Genomic DNA, 21,778 nt, shown 5'->3' on the forward strand with positions numbered 1-21,778 from the left:
TCGCGCCGGGCCTTGGCGGCCTCAGCCGCGGCGGTAGCAAGGCCGTCGACGCAGCGCCGCTTGCCGCTTGCCGCTCTTGCCCCCGAGTCCGCCGCGGCGACGTCGTCCTGGTCCTTGCGCTCATTGCGGGGGTCGTGGAGGAAACGATAGAGGATCTCGGGGAGGTCCTTGAGGCAGCCGAACCTTGCGAAGCCGGTGAGGTTGGTGGCGATCGTGCGCGGGTGGATGGCGTGCATCCAGAGAGCGGTGACGTAGAAGCCCTTCCTCTCCCCTTTCCCCTCTCTTTCTCCCTCTCATCTTCTCCTTATCTGTCCCTCTCATCCTCTATCTCTCTCGCGCAGATCTAATCGAGCGCCACCGTCGCCGTCACCCTTTGCCTGTAGGTCGCCGCGGCCGCCAGGGATGCTCGCCTCCATGCCCGCACCTCGGTCCCACGGGATCCGAGATGAGGAGGTTTGGGCGCCATTGACGCGGGAGGATGCACAAGCATGGAGGTGGCTAGGTCGATGGAGACACGGGAGGTGGGCTCGCGAGATATTTTGCCAGTCCATCTCCTCTCTCCAACCGCAAACGGAGATGAGGCACGCAGGACACGCACACGATGCATCAGTCAGCCAGGGGTCCACGTGAACATGCTCCAGCCAACCCGGCGCAGTCTGCACAACCAACCACCATGACACACTCCGCGGAGCTGACAAGCGGGACCAGTAGCAGGACCAGCCCATCTGTCATCGCGATAGGAGAGACGCACACATGCACCGGCCGAGCCCTACGCAGCTGCTCCCATAATGCATGACGCGGGCGCAGCGGACGAGGCAAGCAACATGCGTGCGAGCGGCGACCCCCAGGCACGTTTGACCCGAGAGAAGCACCGTGGGATGTGCAACCAGTTCAACCAACAAGCGGGGCCAGCAGCAGCACAGGTGCACTCGTCATCGGTCCAGCGCAGGTGCGGGCGGCAAAACCAGGTATATATGCTTCGTCCGAGCAACGCGTAACCCGCACAACGCCCACGACGCTGCCTTCGCGCGCACGCGGCACGGCAGGAGAGGCTGCCCCGCGCACCGAACAAAAACCACAAGTCATCCTCCACCCAAGATCTACCGCCGGTCAAAACGCAGACGTCAATTCCCAGCGAAGATCAAATGGACAGGAACGAGAAAAAAGCCAAGTTGACCAGGATCAAACTGCTATCGAAGGAAGAAATCGAGTGAGCGCCCTGGGAGCGAGTTGGCTAGCCTCTGTATTGTTTTAAATCCATGCTATTATGTTACCCATCTATGGTGTTTTATATGCATTTATATATCATTTTATATGATTTTTGGGACTAACCTATTGACCTAGAGCCCAGTGTCAGTTTTTGTTTTCTCCTTGTTTTTGTGTTTTATAGAAAAGGGATACCAAACGGAGTCCAAATGACGTGCCAATTTTTGAGAATTTTTTATGGACTAAAAGAAGATCAGGAGCATCAGAGTTGGCCAGAAGAGCTCCGGGCTGCCCACGAGATAGGAGGGCGTACCCCTAGGGGGGGGCTGTCTCGTGGACGGCCTGGAGACCCCCCTGATGTGAAACCAATGCCAATAATTCCTATAAATACTGAAACTTTCGGGAATTAACCTAGAACGGAAGTTCCGCCATCGCAAGCCTTTGTAGCCACGAGAAATCAATCTAGGCCCTCTCCGGCACCCTGCCGGAGGGGGCCATCATCACCGGAGGCCATGGAGGAGGATCTCGGAGGGGCCATCATCTCCATGAAGGCCAAGGACCAGAGGAGGAAAGCCATGTAGGAGGAAGCACAAGGGGGAGAACCTCTCCTCCTCTCTCTTGGTGGCACCGGAGTGCCATTGGTAGGGGAATCATCGCCGCGGTGATCGTCTTCATCAACATCACCATCATCATCACCATCCTCATCTCTTTTATGCGGTCCACTCTTCCGCACCCGCCTTTAATCCCTACTTGAACATGGTGCTTTATGCTACATATTATGATCCAATGATGTGTTGCCATCCTATGATGTTTTGAGTAGATATCTTTTGTCTTTGGGTTGATTGATGATCAACATTGGTATGAGTTTTATGTTTCACTTTGATGCTATCTTATGTTGCCCTCCATGTCGCGCAAGCGTGAGGGATCCCCGCTGTAGGGTGTTGCAATATGTCCATGATTCGCTTATAGTGGGTTGGTGAGTGACGGAAACACAAACCCGAGTAAGAGGGGTTGTTGCGTATGGGAATAAAGAGGACTTGATGCTTTAATGCTATGGTTGGCTTTTACCTTAATGATCTTTAGTATTTGTGGACGCTTGCTAGAGTTCCAATCATAAGTGCATATGGTCCAAGTAGAGAAAGTATGTTAGCTTTTGCCTCTCCCTTATATGAAATTGCAATTGTGACTACCGGTCTTGTTAACAATTTCTTAGGACAATTCCGCACGTTGATCCACCATTATTCCACACTCGCTATTTATATTATTTAGTATTATATTCTAAATTCATGATAATAGCACCTACTTTTATGTTTTAGCTCTCCAATATCATACAAAGTTATCCTCTTCATACCCACAACACAGTTTTATTTCTTGTTTCTAGTTGGAAGCAAACGTTCGGTGCACGTAGAGTCGTATCAGTGGCAGATAGGGCTGGAGAGAATATTGATCTTACCTTTAGCTCCTTGTGGGTTCGACACTCCATACTTATCACTTCCACCTTTGGGAATTGCTACGATGATTCCCTGCACTTGGGGATTATCAAGCTCTTTTCTGGCGCCGTTGCCGGGGAGCAATAGCGTGGGGTTGATATTTCGTGTGTGCTTGTTTGCTTTCTTCACTTAGTAGATTTTGTTTTCCTTTTTTTGTTTCTTTTTAGTCGTGGGTGAAACATACAAAAAAAATTAAAAAGAATGAAAATACCAAAAAAATATTTACTTGCCTCTCATGCCTAAATTTTTATTTTCAAAAATAGAAGTGATTGGAAAGTTATGCATTGAAGAAGTGAGGGTCGACCTTGAGAACTTGTGTTCATGCTCACGGAAACAATGTAGAATTTTTTCATGGAAGTTTCTCCGTAAATAATTATCCCCTTGTATATATCCATTGTATTATAAAAATTTTGTGCCAAGCTTTGGTTTTAGTATGATAACATTGCTTGCTTACTATGTGCAGAACAAAAACAGAAACTTTGGCTGTAGTGCATGAATTTACATTTTTTACTGGAAAGTCAAATGTATTTGAAACTTTTTGCGCATTACTTATGTACAAATGTTTCAAATTTTCAAATTTATGTCATAATTTTTAGAGTTACAGAAGTTTACTAAACTTCCAGATTACTACAGACTATCCTGTTCTTAACAGATTCTGTTTTTCGTGTGTTGTTTGCTTATTTTGATGCATCCATGGCTAGTGTCGTGGGCTATGAACCATAGAGAAGTTGGAATACAGTAGGTTTAACACCAATCTAAACAAAGAATGAGTTAATTAAATTACCTTAAAGTGGTAGTTTTCTTTATTACACTAACGGATCTCATAAGTTTTTGTTTAAGTTTTTGTGAATGAAATGTTTGAAGAACGAGGAGTTACCTATGTGAGAAGAATAAAGAGAGACAAGAGTTAAAGCTTGGAGATTCCCAAGTCACCCCAAGTAAATATTTCAAAGGATACTCAAGCATATAAGCTTGGGGATGCCCCGGTGGCATCCCATCTTTCTTCCTCAAGAAATATCGGTATACCTTGGTTTTTGTTTTGTTCACATGATTTGTGTCCTTTGTGTTTGTATTTTTCTTTAATAATCATGCTAGTATGAGCTAGATGTTCATTGATTTACAGAATGCTTCATGTGCTCCACCAATATCTTTTAAGTATGATCTTATAGAATTGCTCTTTGTGCTTCACTTAAATCGTTTGATTATGGTTTTATAGAATGCTTCATACACTTCACTTATATATTTTGAGCTTGTATGTTGGCTAGTCTATATTAATGGTAAAATGCTCCAGGAACTTCACTTATATCTTTTGGAGTATGAATAATACTATAGTTTAAAGTGGGTTTGGAAGAGTGTCAACTTTAGAAATTAGTGATCCCACTATCTTGGAGGGTGTTGAATCTCTGTACGATATTTATGAAAGTGGATTTGGAAGAGTGTCAAATTTATTTAGTATTCCACTATTTTGGGAGAGGTTCCATTTTAGTATGAGAACAAAGTTGCCATCATGATGCTACTGAAATTTTTTATGAGGGAGGAATATGTGCTTGTAGGAGTTGCAATAATGTCAAGTTTCCTCTCTACATGCTTAAAGTTTTGTAGTTATACTTGTTTTGCATTCCTATGCTAGTTGATTCTTGTTCCTATAAATTGTGTGCTCACAAAATCCCTAGGCATAGGAAGTGGTCTAGATTTAAATATGGTAGTCATATTCTTCATGATGCTCTTTTTATGTTTCAACTCTTATCTTTTATGCGAGCATCATTGAAATCATCATGCCTAGCTAAAAGGCATTAAAGAAAAGCGCTTGTTGGGAGACAACCCAATGTTTATCCTTACTGTTTTTGTGTGTCTACATGATTAATATACTGTAGTAATCATGTTTTATAGCTTTTTTTCAATAAAGTGCCAAGTAAGACCTTTGGGAAGACATGGGTGAAAGTTAATGTGATCTTGCTGTAAAAACCAGAAACTTTGTGCTCACAAAATTAGCTGTCATTTTTTACAGAAGAGTTCTTTTGAGTTGATTCTTTTTGAATAAGATTAATAGACAAATTCCTCACGTCCACCAATTTATTTCATAATTTTTGGAGTATCAGAAGTATGGTTATTGTTCAGATCATTACAGACTGTTCTGTTTCTGACAGATTCTGTTTTCATTGCATAGTTTGCTTGTTTCCTAGTTCCTATGGCTTATATTCCTCAATATAAATTGTTGAAATAATATGGTACATTAGGCATTGTGTGAAAAAAATTATGAACCTTGTCTTTTTCAGTACCGAAGTGCATGGTTTACTCTTTATCATACTAACCTATCTCACGAAGTTTGGTTGAGTTTTGTGTGGTTGAAGTTTTCAAGTTTTGGGTAAAGATTCAATGGACTATGGAATAAAGAGTGGAAAGAGCCTAAGATTGGGGATGCCCAAGGCACCCCAAGGTAATATTCAAGGACAACCAAGAGCCTAAGATTGGGGATGCCCCGGAAGGCATCCCCTCTTTCGTCTTCGTTCATCGGTAACTTTGCTTGGAGCTATATTTTTATTCACCACATGATATGTGTTTTGCTAGGAGCGTCATTTTATTTTGTTAATATTTTCTTGATGGTATTTAGTTAATGTTTTGCATCTTTATTTTCAATAAAAAAGTCAAGAATAGCCTTTGCCATGTTTATTTTGCTAGTATACATGTTGCTGTTTGAAAACAGAAAGTTTACCGCTGTTGCAAAAATTCCCTAGAAAAGTCAGAGAATGGTATAACGTTGAATCTTTTTGAATATTAAGCTATGATAAATTTATTACAGTGGTAATTTTAGTTCATAATTTTTGGAGTTAGGGAAGTATTGATACTCTTGCATTCTTTATAGACTGGACGGTTTGGGCAGATTGCTGTTATGGTTGCATTGTTTGGATATGTTTGCTTGTTTAGTGATTCTTGAGGATAGGAGTATTAAATATGCAGAGACATTTATTATGCAATGTTGAATAATAATTTAAGCAATTTGCTACAGTATAAAATGATAAGGTTTTGCATTGGTTTATACTAACCTATCTCACGATTTCTTGTTGAGTTTGTTGTGAATGAAGCTTATGATAAAAAGAGAAACCGTGATATGAGAGGAATTAAGGAGACATAAAAGCTCAAGCTTGGGGATGCCCAAGGCACCCCAAGATAATATTTCAAGAAGTCTCAAGCATCTAAGCTTGGGGATGCGCCGGTAGCCATCCCACCTCTCTTGTTCAACAACTATCGGTTACTATCGGTTGAGCCTAAGTTTTTGCTTCTTCACATGAGTTGTGCTATCCTTGCAATGCCTTTCTCTTTCAATTTTACTCGCTGTTTGAATAAAATCATTGGATCTAATTATTGAATAAAAATAAGGGGACCCTCCCATGGCTAGCTAATTATTTGACTACTCAGTGTCCTTCACTCAAGTTTTTTGGAGTAGTTTGTCTTTTACTCATGTGCTTCATGTATATCCTACGAGTAAATGGGGGAATGAATTGAATGTCATAAATTTGAATTTTTATATGTTTCATATGATTATAACTTGGTTAGTGATGACTTCACACATAGAAAGTATGAGGCATAAAAGTTGTTGAGAGTTGATAAACGTAGTTTTGGTCATCATTGCAATTAATAGGAGGTAATAAGGAAAGAGAGGCTCACGTACAAATATATTATCTTGGACATCTTTTATAATTGTGAAGCACTCATTAAGTATGACATGCTAAAAGAGTTGACGTTGGACAAGGAAGACAACGTAATGGTTTATGTTTTCCGACATCTCAGTTAAAGTATATTGTCATTGACCTTCCAAACATGTTGAGCTTGCCTTTCCCTCTCATGCTAGCCAAAAATTCCTAGCACCAAGTAGAGATACTACTTGTGCTTCCAAATATCCTTAAACCCAATTTTGCCATGAGAGTCCACCATATCTACCTATGGATTGAGTAAGATCCCTCAAGTAAGTTGTCATCGGTGCAAGCAATAAGAATTGCTCTCTAAATATCTATGACTTATTAGTGCAGAGAAAATAACATTTGTACGATCTTGTTGTGGAAGTAATAAAAGCGACGGACTACATAATAAAGGTCCACATACAAGGGGAAATATGAAGTGACGTTCTTTTGCATTAAGATTTTGTGCATCAACTCTAAACGCGCATGACAACCTCTGCTTCCCTCTGCGAAGGGCCTATCTTTTACTTTATGTTTTTTACTTTATGCTTGAGTCAAGGTGATCCTCACCTTTCCCTTCTTCATTTTTTTCCTTTGGCAAGCTCCTCGTGTTTGAAAGATCATGATATATATATATCCAATTGGATGTAAGTTAGCATGGGATATTATTGTTGACATCACCTAAAGGTGAATATGTTGGGAGGCAACACAATAAGCCCCTATCTTTCTCAATGTCTGGCTGAACCTCCATAACCACAAGTATTGCGTGAGTGTTAGCAATTGTAGGATACTATATGGTAGTTGAGTGTGTGGACTTGCTGAAAAGCTCTATTCTTGACTCTTTCTGATGTTATGATAAATTGCAATTGCTTCAATGACTGAAACTATAGTTTGTTAGTTCTCAATGAAGTTTCTGAACCATACTTGACATTGTGAATAGATTGTTACTTGATCATGAAAAGTTTTATGAGATAAGCTACTATTATGACACATATTGATGCTAGAATAGGTGATTGAAATTATCATTGATCAAACTTCTGCACCTACTAGCATTCACACTTCATAAATTATTTCTTTTATCATTTACCTACTCGAGGACGAGCAGGAATTAAGCTTGAGGATGCTGATACGTCTCCAATGTATCTATAATTTATGAAGTATTCATTCTATTATATTACCCATCTATGCTGTTTTATATGCATTTATATATCATTTACATGATTTTTGGGACTAACCTATTGACCTAGAGACCAGTGCCAGTTTCCGTTTTCTCCTTGTTTTTGTGTTCTACAGAAAAGGGATACCAAACGGAGTCCAAATGATGTGCCAATTTTTGAGGATTTTTTATGGACCAAAAGAAGACCACGGAGCATCGGAGTTGGGCCAGAAGATCTCTGGGCTGCCCATGAGATAGGAGGGTGCGCCCCTAGGGGGGGCGCCCCCCTATCTCGTGGACTGCCCGGAGACCCCCCTGACGTGAAACCAACACCAATAATTCCTATAAATACTGAAACTTTCGGGAATTAACCTAGATCGGAAGTTCCGCCGCCGCAAGCCTCTGTAGCCACGAGAAATCAATTTAGGCCCTCTATGGCACCCTGCCGGAGGGGGCCATCATCACCGGAGGCCATGGAGGAGGATCTCGGAGGGGCCATCATCTCCATGAAGGCCAAGGACCAGAGGGGGAAATCCATGGAGGAGGAAGCACAAGGGGGAGAACCTCTCCTCCTCTCTTGGTGGCACCGGAGTGCCATCGGGAGGGGAATCATCACCGCGGTGATCGTCTTCATCAACATCAGCATCATCATCACCATCCTCATCTCTTTACGCGGTCCACTCTTCCGCACCCCGCTGTAATCCCTACTTGAACATGGTGCTTTATGCTACATATTATGATCCAATGATGTGTTGCCATCCTATGATGTTTTGAGTAGATATCTTTTGTCTTTGGGCTGATTGATGATCTAGATTGGTATGAGTTGTATATTTCACTTTGATGCTGTCCTATGGTGCCCTCCGTGTCGCGCAAGCGTGAGGTATCCCCGTCGTAGGGTGTTGCAACACGTCCATGATTCGCTTATAGTGGGTTGGTGAGTGACGGAAACACAAACCCGAGTAAGAGGGGTTGTTGCGTATGGGAATAAAGAGGAATTGATGCTTTAATGCTATGGTTGGGTTTTAACTTAATGATCTTTAGTATTTGCGGACTCTTGCTAGAGTTCCAACCATAAGTGCATATGATCCAAGTAGAGAAAGTATGTTAGCTTTTGCCTCTCCCTCATATGAAATTGCAATAGTGACTACCGGTCTTGTTAACAATTACTTAGGACAATTCCGCACACCGATCCACCATTATTCAACACTCGCTATTTATATTATTTAGTATTATATTCTAACTTCCTGATAACAGCACCTACTTTTATGTTTTAGCTCTCCGATATAATACAAAGTTATCCTCTTCATACCCACAACACAGTTTTATTTCTCGTTTCTAGTTGGAAGCAAATGTTCGATGCACGTAGAGTCGTATCAGTGGCAGATAGGGCTTGAGAGAATATTGATCTTACCTTTAGCTCCTTGTGGGTTCGACACTCCATACTTATCACTTCCACCTTTGGGAATTGCTACGATGATTCCTGCACTTGGGGATTATCACATCTCTCGAAAGTCGATCAGTGTGAAGCAGCTCCGAAGGCTATAGGAAGAGATCGTTGTTATAATGGATGAGCTTAAGATGTACTTCCCGCCCGTGTTGTTTGACGTGATTGTGCATTTGTGTGTCCATATTGTGGACGACATAATAGACCTGGGGCCGTCATTTCTGCACAACATGATGCCGTTTGAGAGGATCAATGGGATCATCAAAGGATTCATTCGTAACATGTCCCGTCCAGATGGAAGCATCGTCCAGGGCTATCTGACACAAGAGTGCATCTCTTTCTGCGAGAATTTTCTATTAGACGCATACCTGCAGCTGCCTGGTGTTAGTGTTGGTTTTGCCCGTTAACAAGCACATTGGGAGGCTCGAATGAGCAGATCACTCCAATGGTCGCAAGGAACTACATGTGGCATACTCAGATCGATGCAGTGACTTTGACAGAGCAAACTTGGTAGTGCTACAACATCTCGATGAGGTAGATCCTTTCGTGGCACTACACAAAGAAATTATCACAAAAAAGTATCGTGACCGTGGGGTATGTAGGACGGACGCCGAAGTTACTAGAACGCACAACTCCACTTTCCTGCATTGGTTCAAAGAGCATATTATTGCTAATCCCCCGGAGGAGGGCTCTAAGGACGGATTGCTCATATACGCCTTAGCACATGGCCCCTCGCCCAACGTTGTAACCTATCAGGCATACGATGGATACACGTTCTACACGGAGGCCAAATGTGGGGACCGATTCTCCGGGTATTAATTTCCAGAAAATGGCCCTTGTGCTCACCAGCCCCAGGATAACTGTTAGCTGATGAGACACCAACTTGATACAGAAATTCCAAGCAAAACACAAAATATGTAGTACAAGACCATTCTGGCCTGTGAGTACAACAATATGGTTTCCAGAGGTTGATGGCGGAAGCGGTTTGTGGATCTACAACGTCTATGGGATTCTATTTCCCACAGGAACAGCTGACCAAGATAACTCCTATCTTCGCGAGGCTGCTATCATTACTGCTTACGTCCGGGCTGTCGGCACGGTGGCTCCTCTCCGCGCAAGAAAATCTGGCCAAGACAATAGCCAGGGACAAGCCAGTGAGTACTTTGAATGTACTCGCAAACATTATGAACAAAAGTATAATATAACAATAATGTGCCAAAATATTTTATGCTCATGACGTCAGTCAGAAAAGATAATAAAAACCCTGATGCATGTAAGCATGTTATTTATGAATATGTAAGAACATAGTAATGATAAAATGCACCGTTCGGGAGTCTAAAGCGACGCCTCGAAAGGATAGTAAACAAGAGGAAATGCCTCAATCGGGCGTCTGGGCGACACCACATAAAGGGCTGATAAAAGAAATGCCACAGTCGGGCGTCTTAGCGACACCACATAAAGGGCTTTAAAAGAAATGCCACAGTGGTGCGTCTTAGCGACACCACATAAAAGGCTTTAAAAGAAATGCCACAGTCGGGTGTCTTAGCGACACCACATAAAGGGCTTTAAAAGGAATGCCACAGTTGGGCGTCTTAGCGACACCACATAAAGGGCTTTAAAAGAAATGCCACAGTCGGGCATCTTAGCGACACCACATAAAGGGCTTATAAAAGAATCACAGTGAATATCCAGGAGATAGAATCATCCCAGGGATATTAGATAATACCAATAATGTAACGGGTTAGTCCACAACAGAAATAATGATCATAATCATCACAAATCACAAGTCGTGATTTCAGTTCTGGTTTGACAGTTTATCCTCCAAAGACCGACACTAAGACCGATAGTTGACCCATCCCAGACTGTAATCCTTAACCATGGACACGGCTATTTGAATAGTTTTTAATCTCTGCAGAGGTTGTACTCTTTACTCACGAGTAACGGATTCCTTTAGTCCATCAAGACTAATTCCGTTCACGGCCTTTTAGTTGGAAACACACCTAACTTGCACACACCAGTTTAACTCTCATGTGTCTGGAATCACCCACGACACCTGTCAAGCAAAACTCTAAGTGGGGAGGCTACAACCTCAACGTAACATGGGATCACAAAATTTATACCGCGCGCAAACTGGGGCGCTACCCCCTTCTGCTACAAACGAAACACCCATGCTCCCGGACCAGGTGGCATGTTTACCGGATGCCTCCAGTATCTTCCACCATGGCCTCTCTGTACGGTGTGTGTGCTAGGAAAGGGGTTGACAACTTACTGAACCGTACCCTACCTTTGGCAGGGACAAGTGGCAGCATGAAACAAGTATGGGGGTTACCGGAACAAGACTCGATCTACGGTCGACTCAGGAGGTTCAAATATTTTCTGCATGATTAGTATAACAATATACTTCAACCAACAGATAGAAACACCATGTGACATACCCCCTCATGCAATACCGGACGCGACCGTGTCGACAGAGGACTAGGAACAAGACCGTGTCTACCCAAGACAGAGGCCTTCTCGGCTTTCCTCCCGGTATGCATGAAAGGCATATGACGGTGATTTCCATCACAACCATATCAACTCCATTTGCATGAAATTCATTAACATGCACTCATGAGTAGGAACACATCCTCACATAAAATGACGTATGCTCGTGTCGGGGTGGTGTTGTCACCATGTCAAACAACACACATAATTTTTTACCAGGGTTCAGAATGCTTGCCTTCAGGTCGTGGTGAGGCAGGGTGTATTTCAAAAGTCTTGAAATCTTTCTCCTCTCTTAAAAAATCCTATTTAAAATATATATTTGAATTAACACACAAAATCAAAACAGCACAAAAAGTTGTTTTGAATTTTTTTCAAATAAATCTTAAAATAAACTAGACAATATTTGAGATAGGTAGGAAAAAGAATTAATTTATTTGGAGTTGTATTTAATAAGATATAGCCGGTCAAAGTTTGGTCAAAATCTGTTATTTAAAAAATAAAACAGAAAAGAAAAACGTTTCGAATAAATACGTACACGTCGAAAGCGTATTCTGGAAATACGCTTCCACTTATCCAGCGTGGACTGCGCCTGAGTCACTGACAGTGGGCCCGCCTGGCCCACTGGTCAGGTTTGACTAGTCCACTTCCCTCCTCTTCCTCCGTCCGAGAGGGGGGGCGGGACTCCGGCAACGCTCGCCAGCGAACGGCGGCACCGTTCGAGAAACAGAGGTCACCCGCGGGCTCAGGGGATCGAGGCGGTTACTCCGGTGGTTGTTTTGTTCTCTGGGGTGGACGGAGCTTCCGGCGGCGAGCTCCGTGGCGGACGATGCTTGTCGGAAAAAGTGAGATTTTGCCCGCGGCGAGTCCCGATCAAGATTGAGTAGGGGGCGGACTCACGAGAGGGCGAGAGGGTTCCTGGTGGAGAGAGTGGAGAGGGGGAGGTCCTGGTTGCGCCGAACGGAGCCGGGAGGCGGCGGTGGCTGGACTGGCCGGAGTGGGGGATGACGACCTCTTTCTCTCCAATTGACGGCAAAAGGGGCACCAGGAGTACGGTGTGAGGCTGCTTGTGTGCTCGGAGGGCTCGAGGGGCTTCCTTTTATAGCGCTCCCACGTCGGTTCGCGGCGGCAATAGATGAGCTTGTCGGCGACCGACGTTCTGTAGCTGCAGGGCATCATGGCGAGGCTGGGGATGGAGGTAGGAGCTAGCGGACGAGCGGCTACTGCTCCAAGGGCGAGCTGGCGAGCGGAGGTGGCTTGGGCGGCGCTGGCCAGCGCAGGAGCTGTCGGGCGGCAGTGGCGGCTAGCTGCTGGCCTGCCGGAGACGTGGCGAGAGCTGCGGGGCTCGTGGGGTGCAGAAGGGGACACGGTGTGCAGGCTGCGGTCGGTCACGAACTAGAGTGAGTGCGGGGCGGGACGCGGCGGCTCGGGCGCACGTGCGTGCCAAACGCCCGTTCTGGGCGCGCCCAGAGCATGCCCGGGACGTGCTCGATGAAATGCCAGGATAGCCTAGAGGTCGCGGGTGAGGCTGGCAAGAAACAAGGCTAGTTTAGGGTTAGCAAGGGAATCAAGGGACATGGTGGATAGGCCAGGGGCTCAAGTTCACAATGTAAACTTGAAATCATGTCAAATCTAGCTATGCACTCAGGGTGTTTGTCAAAATGCCAAGGGAATCCAGGCAGTACTTGGGGTGGCCAGATTCTCCAGATCAGTGTCTCTATGGATGTATGATAGGGTGGTGAAGTTAGTTTGCCAAAAGGAGAAACTTGCTAGTGAAAGTTTTGCAAAACTACAATTCTGGATAGGGAGAAAATGGCATCATTACATGGACCAAAAGTGTTCCAAAGAGTGCATGCTCCTGGACTTAGGGGTTTTGTAGGGTTGACTACAAGCAAGTGAAAGCACAGGGTCACTATAGCAAGAATGAATGGGGTTGCAGTAGAAAACACAAGTCTGGTCCAGAATGAAAAAGAGGTTGATTCACTCAATTCCTCCAAATAACAACACTAGGTTTTTGCAAAATGTTGGATGGCATGCTACCACTGACATCCCATAATTTTGGTGGAGGTTCTGATGAAATATTTAATTAGGCTATAGTGCAAAAATGCCCACTGGACCAGATTTGAAAAATAGGTGTAGAACTCAAAATATGCAATGAAATAAATATATTATTGCATAAAAGTGATTTAGATACATCACATGACATCTCCAAATTTTTGGTTGGAATTTTAGTTAAATGTATCAAATGGTTGTAGTTCAAAAAGAGCTCCAAAACTTAAAGAAAGTCATTTTAAAGAATAAAGCTCAGGGTGAAATAATTGAATAAATAAATCTACTGATCAAGTAATGTTATATAGAAGTTCAATATGTTTTGGAAGGATCCACTTGGGTAGAAACTCCTTAATATTAAAAGAAAGGTTCTGAAATCAACAGAAATATTCTTGCAGGCAAAAAATTTAAACTCCTGGCAAAATTTTAATATTTAAAATTTGGTTAAATTTTTGGGGTGTTACAACTACTACCCCCCTTAAGAAAAATCTCGTCCTCGAGATTTGCTAAGGGTTGTAAAACAAAATACTTTTACCTGGTCAAAAGATCATTTTACTTAAGCGGTAAAAAGTGGCTACAGTGAGAGGGCAATAAGTGGTGAGTAACTACAGTGTGGGATACTGGCGTTGTGTGGAGAAGTTCCACGTTTAGGAAAAACGAGCGATTTCTACGCTGGACGCAGTGAATTTAGAATAAATTCTAAATTCTACAATACGCTGGTCGTACCCGAGAGCATAGTGCTCCCTTTGGCTGACAGGTGGGACCAGGGCCCACTGTCAGTCTCTCCTTCTTCCTTCGGCTCTCTCTTCTACCTCTCTTCCGCGCGCTTTCCCGGCTTTCTCCACCGGCGACGTTTAGCGCGTAGGGCATCTAGGCCGTACCGCGGTAGTGCGCGGCGTGCTTGCTGTCGGTGCAGTGCGCATTCACCTCGCGGGCCAATGCGCTGTCGGCACTGCTCGCAGATTCGCCTCCGAACACCGGCGATCAGGCGACGAGCAGCGCTGGTGGACTTCGCCCACCGTACACCGATCTCGAGCTATAAAACGACCGCGGTGCTCCTTCTTCATCTTTGCACCTGGCCTCGTTTCTCCTCCTCCTTCTCCTCCATTACTGCTTACCGGAGCTCGAGACAAGGCTCCAATGGCGGAGGTGGTGCCGGACTGGTATGTGATCCTGGTGTGTGGAGGGCTGGTGGCAGTGCTGGGGCTCTCTGTGCTTCTGTGCGCGATGATCCTTGATGATCGCCGTGATGCTGCCGCTCAGGTGCTGGCTCTCCGCGGTGGCGGTGATCATGAGGACTAGGCGTAATGCCGTTTGTTAACTGTTGTCGGTGTCTCGGAGGTGACTAGTATATGGATGATTATCCACTAATCTCTCCTTTGGAGGCTGTGGTGCGTTTAGGGAGATGGCTGGTGAGACGCAACATGGTTACTTGTCTTTGCGAGACAGTGTAAGGGTTCGAGTGGTTGTGGTGTGTTGTCGTGGTTCTACGTGAATAAAAATAATCCATGCAGTGAGAGGATCATGCAGCAACTCAGGGAAAAGAAATCTCATTCCAGGATTTTCGCGGTTACACAGGTTAATCACAAAGAAAACTACTCATATAAGTAGAAACAAAATACTCGACTCGTCGCACAAATTTGAGGTACCATGCATAAGTTACAATGTAAAAATAAATGCTGCAATAACAAATACAGCAGTGACGTCTAAAATGAAAATGGTAACTGGACGGGGTCCCGAGAAAATATCTCTGGTAAAGGGATACACTCCTCTTCAATGGAGGAAGTGGATTGACCAGTCGATGTATGTGTCTCTCCGGGTCGGGCCTCAGTGGTCTGCCGATGGCAATCTGAGGATTCAAATCAGCGAGACTCTGGAGATAATCCATTACTTGCTGGTTCAAATGCTATTGAGCGATGATGTACTGGATAAGGTTGGCCAGCACTGGGTCTCTCTCAATCCGTCCACCGGGAAAAGATGTTACTCCTCCGGGTGCTGCACAGCTCGGAAAGTAATAATATCCTAGTTCGCGGGCATAGGGTACCGCGAATCGAAGACGAGCAATTGCTTCGTTCACAGCAGCTTCTATGGCCAAGCGTGGGGTCGGCATAGATTTCCCCACGAAGGAGACTTCCGTTGGATCTTGGTTGGAGTCTACGGGAGGGATGTGTACTGCTGGCCAATATTCTGAGGTGGAAGGGGCGATTCTTGATTTGAACAGCTCGTACTGGGGTGGCTGGGTAGAACCCATGGTACTGCAGGTAAAGTCCCACAATATTTTGACAAAGCTACCTGGGGTTGCATCTGGGGTTCTCCGATAAATACTAGGGCTCGACATGGCAAGAAATGGTTGTGAGAGTCGTGCACTTGGTGAGGGGTGCTGGGTGAGGTCACAAGGTGGCCTTCTTATATAGCATCTGGGCTGGTTTATTTACCGTGGTGAAAGGTAATAAATTTGCCAGATTAGCTCCAAAGGTCGGGGTCAGTGTCAGAGATACACATATCTCATAAAGAGACGTGTTACTGTGGGTGTCGTCGGGGTTGGTTTTGGTAGCTATGCCCGGAAAATATGCAATTGTGCGCTGACAAAATTACGCAAGGCTACTATTAAAACAAAGGCACAACGACAGGCTGAGTTCATTCACAAGGTTACACGATTACAAGCGAGGATACACTGAGACTAGGTACTACTCGTACGGCTTAGTCTACCTCATTTATGTCTAAATGGGCGTGCCTGGTGGATGTCGAGGTCTCTCCCTGTGTCTCACCATCGGGATTAGTCGGAGATGGTGGAGGGACTGCAGGGTCAGGGTGGCGATGATGACCATCGCGGAGATTGTTGGCCACAAATCCGTTGGAGTGTGCTCCCAAAAGGTGACAAAGCACTTCTGGGGTCATCAAAGTACCTTGGCCGCCGAACGGAGCTGACCTCAGGGTATCGATCGGGTGTCCGAACAGCACGACTGGGTTGTCGGCGTCGGGCTCGGCTTCCCTGCTTGCCGGGGCTCTGCGAACCAGCTCTCCTCGAGCTGCGATCAGATAAATGGCGATCTGGTCGAATAGTGCCTCTAGTGCACTTACATAGCGCACTAGGTGCAACAATGCGGGATCCGTCTCGTGATCTCCATTGGCAACTTGGGGTGGTCTACCATACCCTTCACGCCTGGGTAGTAGTAGAACGAGCGACAGTTAACTCTGGGCGACAACTGCCGGAGTTGTACTATAGCCTCTCGAGCGGCTAGCTGGATGGCTTGTGGCTCGAAGGAAGTTGTTCTTCCGGTGAACCTGTAGGGGCGTTCTGGCGACAGACCCCTACCGTATATGTGCACAGTGGCCCAGAATTGATGGCTCTCACCGCTCATGGTTCCTTGGTACACCACATATTCTGGGGGTTCTTCTAATGCGTAGGCACGACGGGTGAGGTTTGCGAGTATGGTCACGAAACCTCCAAGGTTGGTTGTTGTGGTCTCATTGTGCACTATGGGACCAGGCATTGTGGCTAGGTTGGGGAAGAGGCTGTGCTGTGCTGGGTTGAGGCTAGCGTGCCCTTTTTATAGAAAAGGGGATGGAGTCTTCCTTCGCACGCTTGCGAATGAGACATTTTAGCCATCGGTCACTGGTGTGTGATTGACAGGCTAGGCTGATAGGTTGGGCACCGACTGCCAAAAGTGTCGGGGTCACTATGTGGCTATCTTGCACGGGAAGCTTGGCTGGGTTTTGGTTAGGTTCTGGTGGGTTGGTTTGCCTAAGTTTTCCGACCTGGCTAAGATAGGATTAGCCAATGGTCAACCTGGCTCGAACACCAAGTTTGTGGGGACCGATTCTCCGGGTATTAATTTCCAGAAAATGGCCCTTGTGCTCACCAACCCTAGGATAACTATTAGCTGATGAGACACCAACTTTATACAGAAATTCCAAGCAAAACACAAAATATGTAGTACAAGACCATTCTTGCCTGTGAGTACAACAATATGGTTTCCAGAGCTTGATGGCGGAAGCGGTTTGTGGATCTACAACGTCTACGGGATTCTATTTCCCACAGGAACAGCTGACCAGGATAACTTATATCTTTGCGAGGCTGCTATCATTACTGCTTACGTCCGGGGCTGTCGGCACGGTTGCTCCTCTTCGCGCAAGAAAATCTGGCCAAGACAATAGCCAGGGACAAGCCAGTGAGTACTTTGAATGTACTCGCAAACATTATGAACACAAGTATAATATAACAATAATGTGCCAAAATATTTTATGCTCATGACGTCAGTCACAAAAGATAATAAAAACCCTGATGCATGTAAGCATGTTATTTATGAATATGTAAGAACATATTAATGATAAAATGCACCGTTGGGGAGTCTGAAGCGACGCCTCGAAAGGTTAGTAAACAAGAGGAAATGCCTCAATCGGGCGTCTGGGCGACACCACATCAAGGGCTTATAAAAGAAATGCCACAGTCGGGCGTCTTAGCGACACCACATAAAGGGCTTTAAAAGAAATGCCACAGTCGGGCGTCTTAGCGACACCACATAAAAGGCTTTAAAAGAAATGCCATAGTCGGGCGTCTTAGTGATACCACATAAAGGGCTTTAAAAGGAATGCCACAGTTGGGCGTCTTAGCGACACCACATAAAGGGCTTTAAAAGAAATGCCACAGTCGGGCGTCTTAGCGACACCACATAAAGGGCTTATAAAAGAAATGCCACAGTCGGGCGTCTTAGCGACACCACATAAAGAGCTTATAAAAGAATCACAGTGAATATCCAGTGATATTCGATAATACCAATAATGTAACGGGTTAGTCCACAACAGAAATAATGATCATAATCATCACAAATCACAAGTCGTGATTTCATTTCTGGTTTGACAGTTTATCCTCCGAAGACCGACACTAAGACCGACACTTGACCCCTCCCAGACTGTAATCCTTAACCATGGACACGGCTATTCGAATAGGTTTTAATCTCTGCAGAGGGTGTACTCTTTACCCACGAGTAACGGATTCCTTTAGTCCATCAAGACTAATTCCGTCCACGGCCTTTTAGTTGGAAACACACCTAACTTGCACACACCAGTTTAACTCACATGTATCTGGAATCACCCACGACACCTGTCAAGCAAAACTCTAAGTGGGGAGGCTACAACCTCGACGTAACATGGGATCACAAAATTTATACCGCGCGCAAACTGGGGAGCTACCCCCTTCGGCTACAACCGAAACACCCATGCTCCCGGACCAGGTGGCATGTTTACCGGATGCCTCCAGTATCTTCCACCATGGCCTCTCTATACGGTGTGTGCTAGGAAAGGGGTTGACAACTTACTGAACCGTACCCTACCTTTGGCAGGGACAAGTGGCAGCACGAAACAAGTATGGGGGTTACCGGAACATGACTCGATGTACGGTCGACTCAGGAGGTTCAAATATTTTCTGCATGATTAGTATAACAATATACTTCAACCAACAGATAGAAACACCATGTGACATACCCCCTCACGCAATACCGGACGCGACCGTGTCGACAGAGGACTAGGAACAAGACCATGTCTACCCAAGACAGAGGCCTTCTCGGCTTTCCTCCTGGTATGCATGAAAGGCATATGACGGTGATTTCCATCACAACCATATCAACTCCATTTGCATGAAATTCATTAACATGCACTCATGAGTAGGAACACATCCTCACATAAAATGACGTATGCTCGTGTCGGCGTGGTGTCGTCACCGTGTCAAACAACACACCTAATTTTTTTACCAGGGTTCAGAATGCTTGCCTTCAGGTCGTGGTGAGGCACGGTGTATTTCAAAAATCTTGAAATCTTTCTCCTCTCTTCAAAAATCCTATTTAAAATATATATTTGAATTAACACACAAAATCAAAACAGCACAAAAAGTTGTTTTGAAATTTTTTCAAATAATTCTTAAAACAAACTAGACAATATTTGAGAGATGTAGGAAAAAGAATTAATTTATATGGAGTTGTATTTAATAAGATATAGCCGGTCAAAGCTTGGTCAAAATCTGTTATTTAAAAAATAAAACAGAAAAGAAAAATGTTTCGAATAAATACGTACACGTCGAAAGCGTATTCTGGAAATATGCTTCCACTTATACAGCGTGGACTACGCCTGAGTCATTGACAGTGGGCCCGCCTGGCCCACTGGTCAGGTTTGACTAGTCCACTTCCCTCCTCTTCCTCTGTCCGAGGGGGGGGGACTCCGGCGATGCTCGCTGGCGAACAGCGGCACCGTTCGAGAAATAGAGGTCACCCGCGGGCTCAGGGGGTCGAGGCGGTTACTCCGGTGGTTGTTTTGTTCTCTGGGGTGGACGAAGCTGCCGGCGGCGAGCTCCGCGGCGGACGATGGTCGTCGAAAAAAGTGAGATTTCGTCCGCGGCGAGTCCCTATCAAGATTGAGTAGGGGGACGGACTCACGAGAGGGCGAGAGGGTTCCTGGTGGAGAGAGTGGAGAGGGGGAGGTCCTGGTTGTGCCGAACGGAGCCGGGAGGCGGCGGTGGCCGGACTGGCCGGAGTGGGGGATGACGGCCTCTTTCTCTCCAATTGACGGCAACAGGGGAACCAGGAGTACGGTGTGAGGCTGCTTGTGTGCTCGAAGGGCTCGAGGGGCTTCCTTTTATAGCGCTCCAACATCGGTTCGCGGCGGCAATGGATGAGCTCGTCGGCGACCGATGTTCTGTAGCTGCAGGGCATCGTGGCGAGGCTGGGGATGGCGGCAGGAGCTAGCGGACGAGTGGCTACTGCTCCAAGGGCGAGCTGGCGAGCGGAGGTGGCTTGGGCGGCGCAGGCCAGTGCAGGAGCTGTCGGGCGGCAGTGGCGGCTAGCTGCTGGCCTGCCGGAGACGTGGCGAGAGCTGCGGGGTTCGTGGGGTGCAGAAGGGGACACGGCGTGCTGGTTGCGGTCGGTCACGGACTGGAGTGAGTGCAGGGCGGGACGCGGCGGCTCGGGCGCACGTGTGTGCCAAACGCACGCTCTGGGCGCGCCCAGAGCATGCCCGGGACGTGCTCGGTGAAATTCCAGGGTAGCCTAGAGGTCGCGGGTGAGGCTGGCAAGAAACAGGGCTATTATAGGGTTAGCAAGGGAATCAAGGGACATGGTGGATAGGTCAGGGGCTCAAGTTCACAATGTAAACTGGAAATCATGTCAAATCTGGCTATGCACTCAGGGTGTTTGTCAAAATGCCAAGGGAATCCAGGCAGTACTTGGGGTGGCCAGATTCTCCAGATCAGTGTCTCTATGGATATATGATAGGGTGGTAAAGTTAGTTTGCCAAAAGGAGAAACTTGCTAGTGAAAGTTTTTCAAAACTACAATTCTGGACAGGGAGAAAATGGCATCATTACATGGACCAAAAGTGTACCAAAGAGTGCATGCTCCTGGACTTAGGGGTTTTGTAGGGTTGACTACAAGCAGGTGAAAGCACAAGGTCACTAGAGCAAGAATGAATGGGGTTGCAGTACAAAACACAAGTCTGGTCCAGAATGAAAAAGAGGTTGATTCACTCAATTCCTCCAAAGAAGAACACTAGGTTTTTGCAAAAAGTTGGATGGCATGCTACAACTGACATCCCATAATTTTGGTGGAGGTTCTGATGAAATATTTAATTAGGCTATAGTGCAAAAATGCCCACTGGACCAGATTTGAAAAATAGGTGTAGAACTCAAAATATGCAATGAAATAAATATATTATTGCATAAAAGTGATTTAGATACATCACATGACATCTCCAAATTTTTGGTTGGCATTTTAGTTAAATTTATCAAATGGTTGTAGTTCAAAAAGAACTCCAAAACTTAAAGAAAGTCATTTTAAAGAATAAAGCTCAGGGTGAAATAATTGAATAAATAAATCTACTGATCAAGTAATGTTATATAGAAGTTCAATATGTTTTGGAAGGATCCACTTGGGTAAAAACTCCTTAATATTAAAAGAAAGGTTCTGAAATCAACAAAAAATTTCTTGCAGGCAAAAATTTTAAACTCCTTGCAAAATTTTAATATTTAAAATTTGGTTAAATTTTTGGGGTGTTACACCAAAGATATGGACAGTGACGATCAGAACTCAGGGGTGACGATGGAATGCATGACCGGCAGCGACAACGGCACAACTGGAAGATTTTACGGAAGGGTCGAGGAGATTTGGGAGCTTGACTACGCTGGACTGCACAACACGATGATGTTCCGTGTCAGATGGGCTAAGAATGTCGAATGAGAAAACCGGAATCTCACTACCATGACTGTACCCGATTACAAGAGCGCTACCATG

This window comes from Triticum aestivum, chromosome 6B (assembly GCF_018294505.1).
Source record: "Triticum aestivum cultivar Chinese Spring chromosome 6B, IWGSC CS RefSeq v2.1, whole genome shotgun sequence".
Classification (NCBI taxonomy): Eukaryota; Viridiplantae; Streptophyta; class Magnoliopsida; order Poales; family Poaceae; genus Triticum; species Triticum aestivum.